This window comes from Anopheles ziemanni, chromosome 2 (genome assembly GCF_943734765.1).
Source record: "Anopheles ziemanni chromosome 2, idAnoZiCoDA_A2_x.2, whole genome shotgun sequence".
In the NCBI taxonomy this organism is placed as follows: domain Eukaryota; kingdom Metazoa; phylum Arthropoda; class Insecta; order Diptera; family Culicidae; genus Anopheles; species Anopheles ziemanni.
The window spans coordinates 61,824,518-61,837,927 of record NC_080705.1 but is presented as its reverse complement, the minus strand read 5'-3'; positions in this window follow the sequence as shown (position 1 = coordinate 61,837,927).

Here is a 13,410-nt window from a genome sequence, read left to right as displayed (position 1 = left end):
TAATTAGCCGGTGCATACTGATGGCCAGCTCTACCGAGCTCATCTTGAATAGTTCAGCCACCAGCCCATTACTGCCAGCTGCTTGATGGCTCTAGTGATTTCGTCCACAGATTGTGGGAGCACATCGTCATCTACTGGTTAATGCTCTGCTCCATTCTACCTGCGCCGCTATTGGACTCCCCTAGTTCCGTTTCGTTCAGGTGCCCGTGATAGTCATAGTATTATTTGAATGATGGGTAGCAGACATTCGCCATCAAGCCTACATTTACACAAGAGTTTTTTACTTTGAGGGATGACGTGTTTCCATCCACCTTCGCCTGACAAGTGACGTTGGTCATGGTCATTCTAACAAGTCTGATTAATTTAGCCGGGATTCCAAACGAGATCATTGCTCGATACAGTTTTACCCTGACTATGCTATCAAATGCGGCTATAAACTCAATAAAAAGATGGAAAGTATTTTGTTGCTACTCTGCCATCTTCTCCAAGACTGGCTACAACATGGTGAAGATCTGATCAGTGGTTACTTTCTGATAGTTTCCTACTATCTCTTCGGAATCCTTTCTGATAGTTTCCAACTATCTCTTCAGTGTATGGGTAAAGCAGTTCTTAAAGAACGAGGGATAATATTTTGTAGGCGGTATTCAACACCGTAATACCACCAATTCCGTTTTTGATCAGTTCGACTGTTATTCCGTCCGTGGCAGGCGACTTGTCTTGAGGCGACGGCTAGGTGGCTGAAGCATGACTTCATCTGGTGATGGAATCTGCAGATCATTTATCCATTGAAGTACCTAGCCCACCACGAGATCTCTATCCTTGCTGCGACAGCAGGTCAACTTCGGAGTAAAGGTGCTTCGGTGGCCTGCTATCGCTTGGTAAAACTGTATTGGATCCGTCACGCACTCTGGTTTCCTCGAGATTTCGAAAGTTAGCATCCTTCCACAATTGTTTTTTCTCTGGAAATCCCGCTTCTCTTATCGTCTCAACCGGCGGTATTCTTCTGCGCATGGTTGTATTCTTTGCTTCTACTGTATTGCTCGGTATAAGGCAGTTTTTACTCTATCATTAAGATCTTACCATCATCCCTGGTCATAACTTTACGCAAGGTCATACGTTTGCATTGTTCCCATGGGAGAGATAGAGCTGTTACCGGTGACAGCATACCTTCCGTTTTCTGTACTAAAAATCAAACGATTTTGATTCTTGCCGCAGACTTTCGTTTTTATGTGTCAATAGTAAACATTATTTCTTGTAGATTTTAATGTGATTGTATGCTCATACAAGTGGTATATTCAAATATAAAGTATCATTTGCAGCAGAAAACTTTCGTTTGACAGATGAAAAACGCAAACGCATCACTTTACGTAAAGCTGTGACCAGGAATTAAGCCAACCAGGTAATGATCAGAATCGATGTTGGCCCCTCTATAAGTTATGACGTTTAATATACTCGATTGGTGGTGGCGATTTATCAACACCCGGTCGTCCTGGTTGCTGCGAGCTGGACCAATCTAATACCGTTTTCTTTACTGTGCTCGTATAGACTGTGGGTTCCGATGTACTGGCAGTACATCGACTCCTTACCGACTTTTGCATTGAAGTCCCCCAGGATGATTTTGAGGTCAAACCTGGGACAACTTTCGTAGAGTTTTGCAAAGCAGCCATAGAAAAGGTCCTTCTCCTATTCATCTTTGTTTTCGGTAGGAGTTTATGTTGTACAATTTTCCTCGCATGCGCAGGTAGCATAGTCTGTCGTTTATAGCCTTGAAATCAATGACTGCCAACTATGTGGTTTGACCTACGGTGAAGCCCTTGCCAAAAATGTGGTTGCGGTCGATGCAGTTATAGTAGATGTCGTGGTTGCTGCCACGCCTGTTCTACACACCTAGCCAGCGTATCTCTTGTAGCGCGACGAGGTCGATATTTAGCTTGGCTAGTTCGTCACCTAGTTGTTTCAAGGTTCCAGTTCTATACAATTTGAGTACGTTCTATGAGCCTATGGTGATCGTTGCTCGGTGGCGTTGCAAGAGTCCGTTATCATTTAATTCATTCCGTTTGAAGTTCTTGCGTGTTTCTGTAGTCGATTATGCTCGGGCCGGTTGACTAGCCCTGCGACTTTGTGGCAGCTTTGGTTGTGCCTTGTTGCCCCCCAGACGTTCAGGCATGTAGCTTTCAGGAAGCGTCAGATCCTATCCCATTCACAACCTACAATAAAAATAGTTTAATTTAAAACTGTTTTCAAAAACTAGTTTCATTTAAAATTGACAACAGGTGCGTCGGCCTTCCTCAGCACCGCTTATTCGATTCAATAGCATTCGCTCTAGTTTTCCAGCAGAAGAACTACATTCTCCGATGTTATTGCAGCATCTGAAAAAAAAGTTCTTTTTGTCCATGGCATAATAGCTTCAGTTTTAGAAACCCATATTTAACTAATCATCAGGTAGGCCAGCGTTTCATCGAGCAGTGCATTTCGAACCAGCACAACTTGTAGTAGAATGCGAAGATGAGTGGCGGAGAGCAGAAGTAATCAGCCAATTACTGGAACTCGTGCCTTTTCAAAAAAACACAAATTGATGCAATACATGGATAAAACAAGATTTCATTTATATGATCAAAAACTAAAACTAGAGAGCCACTGAACTGCCAAACAAGGGGCTCGTCGGTGCAATGAGCTTGAACAAATCACCAGTTAGACCACGGGTCGGCAAAGTCTGGCCTGCGGGCCAAATCCGGCCCACCAACTGATTTTATCCGGCCCGAAATAAAACTTAGTGTTTCATACAAAAAATCCAACCCAATTTTTATAAGATTTGTCCACGATGTCAGGTTTGTTTTCGTCCCAAAAATGAAGATTAATATTGTTCAACGAATTGTTCCTGATATATGTTGAAAAAAACAGCAAAATACAACGAAAATAAGAATGAAAATGTCTAAAAACAGTTAAATGATAAAATTTCAAATAGTTTATCTTACCACTTTTTATGTAACTTTACTATTTAGAAAGATGATACTCAATTAAAAAGGGTACTACTTTTAAAAACATTAAGTCATTGTTTGAGGTATCCGGCCCGTGGATTTTGTTTTCTATTAACCATCTGGCCCTTTTTAAGCAATGCATGCCGATCCCTGAGTTAGACAGTTCAGTATCTACGAAAAGGCGCTATTGGTGATCAGTGTGATAAGGCTATGACAAAAAGATCGAAGCTTGTTTATAGTAACGTGCTTTGTTCTTTACTCATACAATTTAATGCATTTTGTAATTGTAAAAGAATTGGTGCAGGTTTCCCACTTCACAACTTTACTCAATCAGAAATGTCTTTCAACTGAACCACTGAATGATTTATTATAATCCTACAAGGCATGGAAACCAAGAAACAAAATCCGAGTATACAACGATTGATGGCCATTGATTTAACTACAAAACACACAAACTGTTTTTGTTTGAAGAACACCATCATACCTATCGCTGAAAATTCATATGAGATGAATGAACATAAGTAATGTTTATTCTGCACCTGTTAAACGTTGACTATGTATTATAAACGTAGATAGAGATTTGACATAAACTATTGTTTGCCAACCTCACTTTTCGTCTCTGTCAAAGTTCCATTCGCTGAAGAGAAACGAAGCCGGCTGGAAGTAGTCGTATTTCTACACTGTATTGTACACAAACATGTCTTTTACTGTGCATTTTCGCTACGATAAAAAAGTGCCAGAGGTCGAAAATGCCCTCGAGAAGATTGTGAAGTCAACATTTGGAAACAACGTATTTTTCACATCTTCCGTTATTTCTTACGACACTACGGAGCCCATCCTTTCAGGCGATAAGCATGTCTATATTGCAGTGGTATCTACTTTGGATGCAGTTAAGGATTCCAAGTTAGTTGCTACGCTAACTACAGAACACCACCGTGAGCATAGAAGCAAGACCATTTTAATCGTCCTTGGCGAAATATCCCGTAAAAATGTGGATGGTGATCCTGCTACTGTCCTGGCGTTCAAGGACTTCTACGCCAAGGATGATCTCCTTTGCACGGTCAAGTGTAAATCGTTCTACAAAACTGGAGGATTAAAAAAGAAAAAATTAAAAGCAATAAGATTGGCTTTACTACAACATCGAGAGAAACTGCTAGGTCGTATCACACCGATGCCGGAAGATGGAGGAAGATCAAAAATATCGAACAGGATGCAACAGTGGCTGTCGACATTTGCTGAACATGCAGCAACCATTACGATGTAAAAAATGTCTCAAAAGTTGGGTGGTTAAACAATTCATAATAAAAAGTTTATTTTGGTATTCTACTCCCAACGAAAATCCGGCAAAAGTGTTTTTAATTTCACCTCGGATAAGTGCTCCAACAGCAGTGCATGCACCTTCAGTAGTTGTAGTGGAATAAAATCCTAGCTCTACGGAGAAATAAATACAAGATAAAGTTTCCCACTTCGTTGTAATTTAACCCAAAAAAAAGATCATCAATTGTCTAATTGACAATTGTTGCCAACAAAACGAGACAGCCTGATGGAGAAGGCTCCAAAATTAATATTTTCCAAACAGGTTGTACTAATACGCTGGATTCTGCCTCTAAAACTCAACAACTGCAATAATTTATTTGGATTCTACGTTGTGTTTCTTCAAAGAGAAAATGGAAAAACGTTTTTGCACAATAAAAACGCGAACCGGAAAAAAACCAAGGCTGCTGCACTTTCCGAAGAACGCACACTTAAAAAACGCACGGTCGGCTTGCTTCGAGAAACGCATTCCACGAAACGCGTAACGTAACGCGTTACAACATTCAAATAAGCCGTTTCGTTATAAACAATGGTGTTTCGATCATAATTAGTATAAATGGGTACAATTTTGTGTTCTTGACACTAATAAATTACGTCATATTTATAGCTACAGGACTAGATGCGCCACTGTTCTTAGCATTACCCGATATTTTAACATTTTACGTTTTATTTTGTCACTTAGAGCATGTTGGCTTTTACAATACGGCAACGCCCGTAATACCATAACAAAATAAAAAAAAGTTTATTATGTTTCGTTCTCACATTCAGGTCCAATAAAGTTTATACCGACTCGCACAGATTCTCACATCTCATAATCACTTCTCACGCTTATGCATTAAAGATCACACATACACATTAACCTCCTTCATACTACCCACATTTTATTCAAAATGGTTCATCACACTTGAGATGGGTATGGTATTTTCGTTGCGGGTTTACTTGATCATCGTTGTAAATGGTTAACGTTGCACAATGACTAATAGAATCTATTTGATTTAAATTAAAAAATCAATTCGGTTCTGCAGAATGGTACCATTTTCTAGATCTCCCATTCCTCGCCGAAAGGCAATCAAGAACACGTTCGCGACACGTCAACGAAAATAATTGAGTGTGACTAATTGAACATACCTTTCACTTATCACGCTTTCTGAACACTATACAAACTTGGTTGTTTACTCCAAACGATAGCATCATTTACGTATTTAACTCCACAAATTCTCGCCTTGAATCTTTAGCTGTTTCAAGTTCCACAAAAATCCACGATGGTCCACGTCAAAGATGCCTCCTATTCTTATGATTACTAGTAGAGTAATGAAAGTGGTCTATAATACTACAGCCTTATCGCATTCACCCAGCCTCAAACGATCTTTATTTTCTCAACAACAACAACAACAACAATTAGGAATAATCTTCCTCGGATCGTTTTTTTTTTCTTTTCTGGCCCCCTCATAGTGGAGCACGTCGTGCTGATAAGGCATGTTTCCCAACCAATCTCCAGGCACATCCGAGGTTTCGTAGGTTTGCTCCACTCGAGTTCGCTGGGTTCCTTTAAGCCGGCTTTCTCCACCGACAGGATATCCAGTTCGTCATCCACCTCAGTTAGGTTATGGTTCATCCATCCGCCCTAAATGTCCTGCTCGTAAATTCCCTAAAAGATAGACCGGAGCACACCGTGTCTTACGTGACCAGAGTCCAGTTTCGTGCCTATAATTAGCAAGAGATTGGGCCCATACGCGTGCGATATGGGCACACAATTCATCGAGAATATGTATAAAAATCTTCTTTTATCTTGTACCACTTTTATATAACTACTATTATAAAGGTTGATACTCCATTCAACAGGGTACTACTTTGAAAACATTTAATCATCGTTTAAGATATCCGGCCCGCGCTTTCGGTTTCCTTTTACTAATTCGGCCCTTTTTAATAATTGTATGTCGAGCCCTGGTGTACACGATTGGGCACGACGTCTCATCCATTTGTATTCGATTTTTTAAATAGATTGAGCGCGAGATTTAGTTATCTCAAGCACTTTGTATGGCGCTATCTCCCTTCTGTCCACTAGAAAGCAGCCTACAAATCTTCGGATTTACCCCTCTTCACCTTGCTCCACTTCCCTCGTCCATCAATTCTTCCGAGTCACCCATTTTTACTTCCCCAGACCCGCTCAGCCCGCAAGATTAATCTTGCTCATTAAACTCATGAGTTACCTCAAGCTCTTTGTATGGCGTTCAATCGTCCATCAATTCGAATTCTTCCGAGTCACCCATTTTTACTTCCCCAGACCCGATAGAGGATCCTCTCCACCTCCTTTCATTACCGTGTCTATCAACGCAGTCGGGCTAACGAGGTGGTAGAATTGTCGTCGTTTTAAAGCTTGCCGATTCCCCACCTCACCTCAACACCGTCGCTTCAGGCTCCACAACCGGTCCATCGAATGTTCCCTCCGGCAATTCGCTTTCATTGTTGCAAAGCTTTGCCAACGGCAGCCATAAATTTTTCAAATCAATTGATTGATTTCCAACGGATAATATAACCGATTTCAACGATTAAATATTCACAAGCCCATTTGACATGATGTGATCAACCAATTGATCCTTTGCACATCTTTCACTTCACATACAGTATGTCCCATAAAAAAATGCGAAAATCGGTTCCTTAGATTCAAATAATGTTTTTCATACAAAATAATAAAACAAATGATAATTTAAGTTAGGTTAACATGTTAGATATTGAATGTGGCTTTTTAGAACGGTAATGTTGTCATGCCATTGATGATGCGTTGTTGCCATTATAGAGCACAACTTGTCAGATGAAACCTGCTGCTTGTTATTGTTTTGATGAGACTTTGGAATAAAAACCCGGGAAATGCTGTAAGTTACAGATTAAAACTGGCGGACCGTCACGACGATGCGTCGGCTCCGCTCGAGATGCCGATCAGAAGAGATCTTCTTTTCATCTCCTCACAACGCAGGACACTTCTCCACTGACAGCCTCCTGTCAGTGCACTATGGAGCGAAAAGAGCAAATTGCCGGGATAAAATTCAGAATCAAATGTTTTGCAATTTTTTCATTGTAATATCGTGTAATACTAATATATTACACGGAAATATGATGTTTCTGGACAATCCCGCCTGGTGGCGCTGCAAAAACCTCATATTTTTGGATTTTTCTTTGGGTGCATTATTTTTTCAATCTTTTTTTTTATATTTACTTAAAGATTTTATTTAGTTTGATATAAAACAAACTAAATTTACAAAAAACTTTCATTCCAAATATTGTTATCTGGAAAATAATTGATATTTAAAGCATCTAACGTGGAGATAACTTCTGAACTATTGTGAGCTTGTACCATTATATTCTTGGTTTTGAATTGGCAAGGGTCTGTTACTATTTGATGAGCTGTAATCTACGAAGAATGTTTGTGTGCTCTCATAAAAATGTCTTTAACATTGAATTCTCGTTACATTTTACGGACGTGTTCTCTTCTATCCCTTCTGTATATTTTATTTCCACCATCTGCTGCTTCCTCTCCTAAGGATCCCAATGGACCTTGGTCATTTACAGTTTATGGCTATTAAAATATTTCGAATTCTTTCTATAAGTTCTGTTTCTATTTGCAAAATATCGCTCAATTTTTCTATATTTGAAAAAGCCCGACGACAAACATTTCCCGTCGTACTATTTCCACCCATTCACCTTGGTTCGTCTACTTTAACACCAAATTCCTTGTACATCTTTTACAATACAATGTTTTTTGACCATTGTACATGTTTTTATAATTTTTAGTAACCTTCCGTTTTTTAAATTCAATTCTGTACGAAATGTGAAGCAAGCATTCGAAAAATCTCATCCAACATAAGATAAATTCTCAGGATTTGAAATAAATCCATTTTCTAAGTGCTCTACACTGTTCATTTCTGTTAGTTTTGCTCCATACATACACAACATTTTTGCGTATACATAGCGTCGGTTAAATATGCCAACATTTTTCCATCAATTCAACTCATGTAAAATGAATAATTTACCGTCACATAACTTGTTTCTTTTAGCTGGATTGTATAAGGAACTAACCTGGTTATTTGGCTTTTGATTTCATACTATACTATTTGTCTATTTGTTTGTACTGGGGGGGTCCGCGACAGCCGAGCGGTAGCGCCGGTTAGAAAATCGGCCCATGAGCGAAGGGGGCTCACCACCTCGACGGCGTGGGTTCGAATCCCAACCGAGACCGGACCCTCCCCTGTACGAGAGGACTGACTATCCACGTACAACAGGGAAACAAGTCTCGTAAGCCCTTAACGGGCAGGCATGACCAAGAGGTCGTTACGCCAAGAAGAAGGAAGGACTATTTGTATAACTTTTTCTTTTCAATCTTTCGCAAACTTGATCACAATTGGCCTGCAGAACCAACATTTTGGGGCATCAAGTTTATCCAGATGATATCTGAATTGTCACTAATGAACGAAAGACAGATAGGAGTTAATGCCGATACTAGTAAATCACTGTCTGGTGCAGTATTTTCTCTGGAACCATGAAACAGTTGATTGTAAATGCTGTGTTCACTAGATCCGTCAATGCCTCACGAGCGCAATAATACGACGCTTAGTGAATCACACAAAGAAGATGAAAGGTGCCGCAAGATTTCTGCTTTTTGCATTTCAATTATTCTACACGCAGTGTGATTCACCAACTCTTGAAGATTAACTTCAACTTTTACAGGTATGTACCCTTACCTGTACAGAACAGAACTAAATGTTAGTGTAGGGTACATTATTAATAGGAATTTTGGGTATAAATAGATGGGTTTGTGAACTGTAGAACAAGAAAAAGCGACCTAATGCATTCAAAGCAAACCAAACCAAATTTCATTCTTTGTTATTGACTTGGCTTGTCTTTCCCCTTTTACGTGATGTTCAACCACTACCCTGCTTCACATTTTTACGATACGATCATCGACCTACATTTCATTGAATGAGAATTTCATATATTTCTTACTACACATGATGCTACATATGGCATGATGGAGACGCCTAGTAGGTGATAAAGTATAAGCTTCACATATAAAGTACGGAATAACGTAAAGATGCGCGCGTATGCGCAAAAAAAACTATCATTTATTGTTACAAAACATTCTAGACTATAAGTGGGTATGCATCATATTACAATCTTTCACAATCCTTAGCGATGGCGTAAGGTTAAAAACAGAAAATTGAAACATTTCCCAGGAGTTTTGCGAAACAATGCTTAATATTTTGTGACATTCTATTTCAATTTGATTAAACTGTCAACAATTTTAAAGCATGATAATATACCTTTCCAAAACTGTGCTTGAAATTCGATTCCGGCCATTATTATAGGAGTTGCAGACCTTCAAAGTTGATGGATTTTTTTCAATTTTTCACGCAATATTTTCACAAATCCTGACTTTGACGGGCTGTTTCTCAGAACCTGGAAGAACAGAGGCTCTAGTTTTTGGGTCATTTCTTAGTTTCATCTTGTAGTTTAAGAAAACATATCTCATTTTTCTGAAATCATAAAATGAATTTTTGATTTTTATCCCGGCTTCGCTCCATCGTGCCCCGGTATTACGAACGGCTGATCACCGATGTATAATATACCGTCTTTCGGTCACCGAAAACTCTCTTCGGAGAGAGGCCTTGTCTCACTTGGGGATGTCGTGCCACATAAAAAAAAATGTGAATGGTCCCATATTTTATGTGAGTAATATTAGGATCTCAGTCGGTTCTGCAGCACCGCACTAAATACGGGATACAATCGCACCGTAGATCTTCGGAATGGACGGCACGGAGATTGATAAAGTAACTAAAAAGTATGACCATGAAGAAGAATTCAGCATCAAATTCCCGTTGGATCTGGATGGCTACCTTGCTGGGCGCATTGTTTATGCTTGTAAGTATTCCCAACTGGTAGATACATTTTTGGCCCACATTTTTCCTTTCCTACAATTTGGTGTTCTTTGTAGCATTATATGTACTTCGAGGAAAATAGCCCAAGGAGTTCCCGGCATCTCTGTCTGTAAGCTAGCCTTTAAGCTTGAAACCAACTTAAGAAGTCACTGGCAACTGATGGTTTATCGTTCGTGCCGTACAACATGAGGAATTTCTATGCATATTGATCATTAAATCAGATAATCAGGTCAGAATATAACATTGTCATATTCTCATAAAAATCGAAAACCCGATGTAGAGTTTAAGAATTCTGTTTCATATTTTGTTAATTCTGAGATAAAAATTTCCCATTTTGGATAATTTTTGGGGTAGTACTATCAGCTCAACTATGTCACTAAAATTGTTAAAAACTTGTCATTTGACCTGTTTCAAATATGCTATGCGAAAGGGTTTAATGAAACAAGTTTCAGTTTTGATTTAAGTTTTATGTATCCTCTAATTTCATTATTGTATTACGTTGTAAGACGTTAAAATTCTGTGAGCATCCCACACTCCCCTGAAAGTATACTATCGAATGACATAGCCTGATTTGGAAAGGTAAGTATATCGTAGCTAGACTACGAATGCAGAGCCGCGGGCCAAGATAAACAACAAAAGATATTTGATGTTTTCGTGTGCTGCAAACACGTGGTGGCCAATATGCTCAGTTAAAAAATATTCGTCAAGCGGTGGTTTTTAAGGACAGTTCCCAATTTTAACTCGGTATTTCATTCCACGCCATATATTTAACGATGTTCAAATTAATTCATTACAAAACATTACACAACGTTATAGTGGTCGTATACAAATAAAAATATACCGATGAGTTTCATAAAAGTTGAAGAATTCACCAACCATAAGGCCAACTAACCCGGTTTGATCTAATGTGCTAATTTCCACACTATTCAAGAATCATCCAACAATAGCTAGAAACGATGGGTAAGTCATCACCAATCGAAAGTGTTTAAATTATCAACTCTGGTGCTAAGTTTATCCAATGTGTACCCAAGTACAGGTGTATTCCTGACGAGTCAAGTGTTTTGGATGATATTTCGGCGCATTGTATTCAATTCACTCTTAAGACATTCTAGCAAACCTCTCGTCTGATGCTGAATGAATGAATTTAAACGGGAACGATTCGATTTTTTCAGTCGACAACTGATCTGACCTGCATCGGAGGCTTCCGTCGAAGCCGGGCGGGATGCTGTAAATAAAACCGAAACTAGCAAAACTCGCTATTAAATTCCCTTCGAAGACCTCCCCGGAGGAGATCGGTAGTTCACCTTTGGGCCTTTCTTGTTTTATCCTGTCGCCTTCACTCTCGGTAAGCCCTCGTAGCACCATCCCGGTCGCACTCCGGTTGCTCGGAAAAGCTCGTAATGGTGCGTATAAAAATCATGGCAATGAGAAATGACGAACGAATGGACGGCTAAATCAGCACGAAGCAAAAAAGCACCCCAAAAGAAGAGTGAAGCTGAGTGCGATAAGCGCCGATCATCGGCGAATGATTGATGGTTACCCAGCGCGCGCATCTCGGAACTCATCAAATCGATGTGACGATGTCCTCGGGCCGGACGGAGATAAAATAGATTCGAATCGAACTTCCCCGTCGGCTTTCGGCAGCGCTTTGGCACACTTTGACCGCCGCCACCGCCATCGCCGTCGCCGCCGGGGAGGCCAGCGGTCGGTGCTTGCCACGGACCGCGGGTTTTACGCTGCAAACCACATAAAATCAACGCAATGCTGCCGATTTCCTGGGGCGATTGAACGCACGGCGAAGGCTTCTCAGTGGGTTCCGCACCGAGCGACCGATTCGAGCAGCCGGTGGAAGTTCGTCATCGTCGGGGGAAATATAAAAAAAGCCCAAAAACGGTTGGGGACAAAATTATCCTGCATCCTGCGCATGCGCCCGTGCGGGGGGCAATCGGTCACCATATCGGGTTAGCTCATAAATCGCCCCCGAGCGACAATTTATCACCTGCCAATGGGAGCTAACAAGCGCAACTGAGCCCACCGATAAGCCCGCAAGCAAATGAGGAAGCGAACCCGGGCACCCCAAGGTCTTTTTCGGTTTTATATTACGACCAAACTGGGGCTAACAGAGACATAATTCAATTATTCGGTCCCTGCCACTTTCATTGACCTTCGAAAACTGGTTCAGTGGAAAATTCTGGACTAAAAATACCAAAAGGTCGGTCGCTCGGGCCGGCAAGAAGTAGAACTTACCATCGTGACATCACAGTATCAGCTATTCTAGAAGAAGCTGGTTCTAAATCTTTGTTGAAACCATCGATCAGTAACTCGATCACAAAACAGAGACCATCGGGTACTAGTACACCTGCTAAAATATCGCTTCCGCTTCTTTCCGCAGATTTGGGAAAAAAAGCATACCAGTTCTACTGTTCTATTGAGATTTTACGACTTAGGCTAATCCGCGTACCTTCGGGATGCTGCCAAGTGCGAGAGCCCTTAGAACGCTTCCCGCGATGCTCCAGCCCCGGTCGGCCTTGAAAGGGTCCAAAGCCTTTCCGAGACCGTTATCGCAACAACTCGTGGGACCGTCGGCGCTACCTTAAATTTATGCCAATGCCCCTTCACGACTAGCGGTGCGTCGATAAAGAAGTTGGACAGCAGCAAAGAAGGGGACGATGAACAAACGATGAACATTCAAATGGCGCTAAATCGATAGACGAGAGGGACAACATAGCCTAAACTAAAAAAAACATGCAGAAAGCACAGTAGAAGACTTAGAAAAGGGAAAAAATACAACAACAGGAAAAGCAGATCCACGCTGTGCCCGAAACCGGTGCTGGACTTTACTGCGCGCGGCTAATCTGCGTCTATTCGGTTCAGCCCATGTGACGATCAGATCGAGATCGACATGCCGGTGGTGGAGGCAGGTTCCGGTCGCCACCGTTCCGATATAGATGCCGGAGAGCTGAACAGTTTTAACGGCAGGTCGCTGGCACGGCTCAGTCGCGCACCGGTCTTCGAAGCAGTCGCGTGCGTCTCGCGAGTTCTTGCGTCGAGGGTAAGCGGAAGGAAAGTTTTCGCACTATCAGCGCGGAGCTCCTGCTTAGGTGAGAAAAGTGGAACGGATGGTGCCCATGATGGTACGATACGGATTAGATGTGCAGGCTTGTTCGTTGTTGTGTCCGGATCTCTGC